General features: G+C 53.6%; 1 long non-coding RNA gene across 2 annotated transcripts; it reads right to left on the bottom strand.

Moving 5' to 3' along the window:
* Positions 1-1,451: 1,451 nt before the first annotated feature.
* On the bottom strand, positions 1,452-6,160 carry LOC120372220. Of its 2 annotated transcripts, XR_005584798.1 has the most exons (4): positions 6,079-6,160; positions 5,475-5,557; positions 3,629-3,878; positions 1,452-2,721 (listed from the first exon to the last, which is right to left on the bottom strand). It is a non-coding gene; the product is annotated as an uncharacterized LOC120372220 (long non-coding RNA). The 2 variants fall into 2 exon arrangements; XR_005584797.1 differs by having other exon boundaries at positions 5,475-6,149.
* Positions 6,161-7,281: the final 1,121 nt, after the last annotated feature.

Here is a 7,281-nt window from a genome sequence, read left to right on the forward strand (position 1 = left end):
GGCCTATGCTAAGTAACTCTAATCCTAGTCCAGGGTGTCCTACCCTTAGTAAACCTAACCATAGCACCACAAACCCTACTGGTCACAGCCTAGGGATCCTTACCCTTGGTAACCCTAGCCTGAGCCCAGGGAGCCCTAACCCTAGCTCGGGGAGCTGTACTGTTGCCAGGTATGACCCTGGCCTAGAGAGGACTACCATTAGTAACCCTGACCCTATCTTGAGGATCTCTGCTGCCACAGGTGTAATTCTAGACTGGGGATCCCTATCCTTAGAACCCCAATTTTAGGCGAGGAATCTCTAGTGGCCCAAGGCCCCTAGCGCAAGTCACATCAGCTGCAGCCTGCCAACCCCTTAACGTTGTCCCACTGCACCTCAGGAGTTGCCTGCCAACACCAACTCTACCACCCAGAGCCAGCCAACTCAGGAGCTGCCCGCCAACCCCTTAGGCCTGCCCTCTTTGTGCAAACTGCCTCATGTCACCCACCAACCAACTTACCCCAATGCCAAACACAACCCCTCTCAGGAGCGGCCTGCTAGCCCCACCCCCACTGCTCCACAGAAACTGAGCCAGCCTTCTAACCTTCCCCTCGCCCAGCACAAGCTACTTCAAGAGATGACCACTGACCTCCTAGCACCATCCCCTGTGCAAGCCTAACCTTAGCCTGGGGAGACCCTCCTTTAGGGTACCCCAGCTAGGGTTACTAATGAGCCGCAGGCCTAACTCTATCCTAGAAATCCCCACCCGTAGTAACTCGACCACTACCCTTAGTCACCAAAACTGTAATCCAAGGATCCCTATCAGCTCAAAGCCTATGTATACCCTGGGGACCCCTAACCTTAGTATCCCTAGCCCAGGCAGATCCAGCAACCCCATGTGTTGCCTTATTCTGGAGTGGATTCTCCTTAGCAACCCTAACCCTGCATTGAGGCTCCCTAGTGGCCATAGGCCTAATCTTACCCTGGGAATCCCTACCCTTAGTAATGCTAACTTTAGCCACAGGAGGCCAACCTTTAGTAACCATAAACCCTAGCCCAGGAACCCCAACCATTAGTAACCCTAACCCCAGCTCAGGGAGCCCTTTAGTAACCCTAGCTGGAAGACCCCGGTGGGCCTCAGGCCTAACCTTAGCAAGAGAGAACCCAAGTCTCTCTTCCCCCAAATAAAGTTGCCTTCACCACATCCACAAAAGGGAGATTCATTCCCATCCTGCCAAAAGCATGAACTGCTTCTTGACTGCCCAAGCCTACCCTGTCCCCACACCTTCCCCAGGAGTCAGTATAATCAACTTTTCCCTATGCAGCTGCTAAACTGTTAGCTTCCATCCTGCCAAGAAGGGACAGTGTGGAACTAAAGTTAATATAAAAATATAATACAAGGCATACTGAAATGATTGGGTTCATTTTCAAGTTTAATTTGATTTAAAAAAACCCTCATTTAAAGAAATCTTCCTGTCTGCCTGTATGAGATTGGAGCAGTGTGTGTGTTGCCTGAATTAGTAGGAAAATAACACCAGAATACGTTATTATGAAGTGGCAAAAGAGCCTAATTACATGAGTGCTTAAAAAGTAAACCCACTTTCAGTTAAATGTGGGAAGTACTTATAAATTACATAAGGAGACTTATGTAAATAAGTTACACATGAAAAAGATTTGATCATCCAATATTTAATGCTTCTGCATGCACTATCTGTACTGCTGACCTCTCCCTCAGCCTTCCCTCTCTCTTCTTCAGAAATGCATCCTCTTACAGAAAGTGCCATGGGATTTCAAATGTCCATGCAGCGTAGGCAGGACTTCAGTTTTTAAGGCCTCAGCCCATTATTAAATGGCATGATCATACAGATGGATCTTGAGAGGAAGCAGGTACCAGTGGCCAGGTGTGTACTTTGACCAGGCCCACTGCTGCAGAGGGTGTAAATCAGTGCAGAATTTGCCCCATACATTCTCTATCCTGTAACTTCTATTCACATTCCCCTATACAAGACTGCAACACTTACGAAATTCCATCTCCTCTGCAGTTCAATACAAGTAATGCAGCATACTGAGTTTCTAAAGGTTAATGTTGCACTCTCTCCATCAGCTGCACTGTTAGAAAAGTATCACAATCTCTGAAGCACACAAATGGCATGATTCCAGTACATCTTGCTATGCTGCCTAGTCACATGAAGTGTTGACACAGCACAGGATGCATGAACATACTTAAAAAACAAAACACAGCTGGTTTAAATTCAAGTTTAAACATAGCCACTCTACGCCACCTCTTTAAAGAAAAAACAATACATAACTTTGGATAGGGGTTTCATGACAGGAATGTATTTCCCACCGAGATTTCTTGTATATATTGCTGTAGTCTGCCAGTAAACTTTATTTGCTAGAGAGTTTATTTTCATCAAATCTCAGTGCGGGGAAATCAGTACTCACACAAAGCTGTGAGCAGGCCCATCACGAAGGCAGCCACGGAGAGGCGCAGTTTGTCCTTCTAATTAGTCCTCAGCTTGTCTTCTCTGGAATCACTAGGCAGGGTGACTGTCAGACACTGCTTTGGGTACTCGCCTGTCTGGAATGAGTCCCCTGGCCTCTTTGGTGATCCATCTGTTAAAAGGGTGGTGGCAGGGGGCACAGGCAGGAAAGACGCTTCTCGCGCGGCAGTGGAGGGGAGAGAGCGCAGCTTCCCTGGGTGGCTGTCCTTCCGCCCACAGAATGCAGCAGTAGGATTTCTGCTGCAATGAAGGAGGCTTCTGTTTATTTCATTTACCTTCTTATATTTGAGCTTCTCTCCATGCCCTGATGGAAGCAACTCAAACACCGAAACCCACAGAGAGATCCGGGCTAGGCTGCCCTCGGAGCGCCCCGTGCACAGCCCCACGGGATGGGGGGCGGGGAAGGAGACTGCCCCGGAGCACGGCAATGCTGTCCCAGACGAGCTGTGCAGGCACAGGGGGCACCTCACCCCCAGCCAGGCCCAGGCTGATCGGCGCTTCCCGGGGCTGAACTCGCAGCCCCGCCACCAGGGCCGGCTCTAACATTTCTGCCGCCCCAAGCAAAAAAAAGAGCGCCACCCGCCCCCGCCCCGAGCGTCGCATCGCCCCGCCCAAGTCCCCGCTCCCCCAGCATCGCATCGCCCCGCCCAAGTCCCCGTCCCCCCAGCGTCGCATCGCCCCGCCCAAGTCCCCGCCCCCCCCAGCGTCACATCGCCCCGCCCAAGTCCCCGTCCCCCAGCGTCACATCGCCCGCCCAAGTCCCCGCCCCAGCACCCCGTCACACCGCCCAAGTCCCGCCCCAGCGACGCATTGCACCGCCAAGTCCCCAGTGCCGCCTGGCCAAACCAAAAACAACAAAAACAAACCCCGATCGTCGCCCCCTCCCAAGGTGCCGCCCCAAGCACGTGCTTGATAGGCTGGTGCCTGGAGCCGGCCCTGCTTACCACGCAGCTCCGAATGAGGAGGAGCTCAGGCCCCGCCCGAGCCACGCCGCTTTAGCTCTGTCCAGGGCCGCTTGTGGGTTACCCCCGCCTCTCCTCTCTCTCGGAGCCTCAGTGCACCGCATCCAGAAGCTACCCTGGCCCCTGGACAGTGCTGCAGCGGCATGGCTCCAGTGGGACCGGAGCTCGCAGCCCCGCCTGCTTACCATGCGGCTCTGAGCAGGGAGGAGCTCAGGTCTGCTCCCTGATAAAATCCTGCAGGCTCCATTGTTGTTCCACCTGCCAGGTCAGGAAGGCCTGCTTCTCGGTCTGTTGGGCCAACTGGAGATTGACCACGGTCTGCTTCATCTCCTCCTGCTGCTTCACCAGCCATTTTAGGGTCTCTTCCATCTCCAGGGTCACCAACCACAGTCGCTGGCGTCAAATCCTGGATGAGTCCCCACGTGTAACACCAGTCTAGGCACCAAAAACACCCAGAGACCAGCTGAGGCACCGCACCCGTGTCATTTTATTGTTTGTGTCCGTTCCCACCACCTTTTACAAGTATTTACAGAGACCAACACTCTTGGAGACTACTAGCCTCCCAGCCAGCAGGGATCTCGACCCCAGACCCCTCCCTTTCCTGTCTCTTAGCCAGCTTTATAGGGCAGGCTGGCTACCCAGACCTGCAGGTGGAGCCACTCTGGTAATTAGGGGATGGCCCCTCAGCCAGCCCAACTAACCCTTTTTCCTCTTGAACAGGGCTAATGGGCCTGGCTTGCCTTTCCTAGCCAGCACCCTGTTGTAGGTGCCACAAGTACTCCTGTTCTAAGCAACTGAAGCTCTTCGAGTTCCACTGAAGTCAAGGCACTTTGCTGAAGTGGGGACCTCAGTAAACAACCAGCTGGCTGTAACCTTGGTCCTTCTTTATCCATCTCCTATGCACCGCTGTTTGCCCCTGCCCCCTGCCATGTGCCAGGCTGGAAATTACATTGCCAGCCCATTGGCACTAGGACCAGGGTCTAAATCTTATCATTGAGCGTTAGTTGCCTAGACACCCTTTGAAGATATAGGCCCATGTCATTATATCTGAGCCTGGCACACTTCTCCCTGAGGCCCTGACCCCACCACTTCTCCCCAAAGCCCTGCTTCCACCCTGCCCCTTCTCCCTGAACCCCTGCCCCCATCCCACTCCTCCTCCTCAATCCCCTGCCCCCACACGGCCCCTTCTCCCCGAGGCTGTGCCTCCATCCTGCCCCTTCTCCCTGAGTCCCCCACCCCACCCTGCCCCTTCTCCCCAAGGCCCTGCTGCCACCCCACCCCCATGGGGGCCTGCATGTACCTTAAAAATAGCCTTGGTTTAATGATGTCCCAACATGCAGGTCTAGTACCCAGAAAAAGTGTATGATTGTGACCTAAACCTGACGAGAAATGTTACGCTGAGTTTTATATTGCCTGCTCCGACCAGAGTACAGCGTACTGCCAAAGACAACGGCAACGCCTGGCAGGTTGTGTCAGGCAGAGTTGTACCCCATGAAGGGGTACCTGCATGCACTGTCTGCCTGTCGCTCTCTCACAGACACACACATACACGCTACACAAGGTAGGCTGTGCATCAGCAGACATGTCTCGTCAAGCGACCTGGCTCTAGGCTCTGTGTTGTCTTGGCCCAGTCAGCAAATTCAGCAAAAATAGTTCTTTTGAAAATTTGGACCAGCTCTAATAATAACACAGGAATGGCTGTCGCTCTAATTCCCAGATTTATCAAAAATAAAACTCCGCAACTCAGTTTACTTTTATTTATTTAAACTCTATATGAAAAATAAGAGGGTTATCAAGAGGTCACATATGTGTTGCAAACAGAAGTTTGTACTATATAATTTCAGTATTATGACCCTCCAGAGTGCAAAAATCTTGAGTCAGGTCCCATAAAAATCGAGAGATTGGTTCCAAAACCATGATTAAAAAAATAAATTTGGATTCTGTTTATTCACCTTCTGGGTTTTCAATCTTTAGGATGCACTTGGGTCACATTTTTTCTTTTCTGAACAACCATGAATGCCAGAAACTTACTTATTGTTGTCATGGAAGCTGAGAGTCTCATATAATCACGTTACTCCAGCAGTTGAGGCTTTGCATCAAATGTCACCAATCTCCTGATAAAATGCAAGCATGCGCAATGTTGTGTGAATGTGTACAGTAAATGGAGATATCCTTAGTCATACTGAGCAGAGAATTGCTTAATCAGATTTTCTTCTGAAAATTCTCCTCTCCCTGTCTCTAAATTGAACAGTGCCAGGGTGGAAGATGGTGGCACATAAGAACGACCATATTGGGTCAGACCAAAGGTCCATCTAGCTCAGTATCTCGTCTTCTGACATTGGCCGGTGGATGTTGACAGACAGACACCCGGTCTGGGGACCAGTCCCATCCAGAGCCTCACAGCACCTGCCTGATTCACTGTGGTGTTACTCCAATTTAATGCCATTCTCCAAGGGCTTATGCTGGTGAATGCCCTTCCAGAAGGATGTTATCAATGAAAGAGAAGTCAGAAAAAAGCCTCAAGACTGATTCAAAGGTTAGAAACCCTGCCGCCTAGTGAGAGACTCAGGAGCTCAATCTCTTTTGCTTAATGAAGAGAAGGTTACGGGGTGACTCAGTCACAGTCTCTAAGTACCTTCATGGGGTGCTGGGGAGGGACTGCAGGGAGCCAGGGTCTTGCCCACCTCTGATGCCTGCAGTCCTTTTGTGATGTCAGGACCCGCCTGGTCCTGGCCCTTTATGATGCGTCACTGGAACAAACAGCCCCTCAGGAGAGATCCAGCCACAGCAGCAGCAGGGAGTGTAGCATCTCCACCCCCAGTGCGTGTCCAGACCGTCCTTCCCAGCATGTTTGACACGGTAGTGGGGATCATGCAGAGCTGGTTCTGTGCCTGCTGGGACAGCTCCTGGGTGATGTACACCTGCGTCCTTCTGGTCCCGGTCATCTGGGTGGCCATGGTGACTCAGCACAGCTTCTCCTGGAGAAGCAGGATGGTAGGAGGACCCTCCCCAACCCCCCTCAGCCGCAAGCCGTGCTGCGCTCTCAGCAGAGCTTGCCTGGACACAGCCCCATGGAAGGGACGGCCCGAGGCCCCCTGTTCTGACCAGGCCCTGTTGGGCTGACGGGGCACATCCACAGAGAGAGACAGGGCCACAGACAGAGCTCGTGGCTCCATTCATTGGTTGTTCCTTACTGCTCCGACCACCGGCTAGTGCTCGAAATGCCAGGGCTCTCCCTCGTGGTCCCAGGGTTCCTGGCACCCCTGGCACTAAGCCGGCTCTGGCCAGTTATTTCCCTACACTGGGGGAAGCTGAACAAACCCTCCAAGCTCCCGCCCAAAGCCACAAGCTTTCTGGGTCCCTGGCCTCCCAGCCGGCCAGGGAGCGGGCAGGCAAGAGGTGTGGGGAGAAAGGGGGAATCCAGGACAGATCTTTGGGTTTGGTCAGTTGGGGATCCTGCCCAGGGCCGGCTCTAACATTTCTGCCGCCCCAAGCAAAAACAAAGAGCGCCGCTCGACCCCTCCCCGAGCGTTGCGTAGTGCCGCCCAAGTCCCCGCCCCCCTGAGCGTCGCATCGCGCCACCCAAGTCCCCGCCCCCGAGCGTCGCGTTGCACCGCCCAAGTCCCTGCCCCCCCGAGCGTCGCGTCGCACCGCCCAAGTCCCCGCCCCCCGAGCGTCGCGTCGCGCTGCCCAAGTCCCCGCCCCCCCGAACGTCACGTCACGCCGCCCAAGTCCCGCCCCGAGCTTCACGTAGCACCGCCCAAGTCCCCCCCCCCGAGCGTCGCGTCGCGCCGCCCAAGTCCCCGCCCCCTGAGCATCCCGTCGCACCGCCCAAGTC

The sequence above is a fragment of the Mauremys reevesii genome, linkage group 9 (genome assembly GCF_016161935.1).
Source record: "Mauremys reevesii isolate NIE-2019 linkage group 9, ASM1616193v1, whole genome shotgun sequence".
Lineage (NCBI taxonomy): Eukaryota > Metazoa > Chordata > Testudines > Geoemydidae > Mauremys > Mauremys reevesii.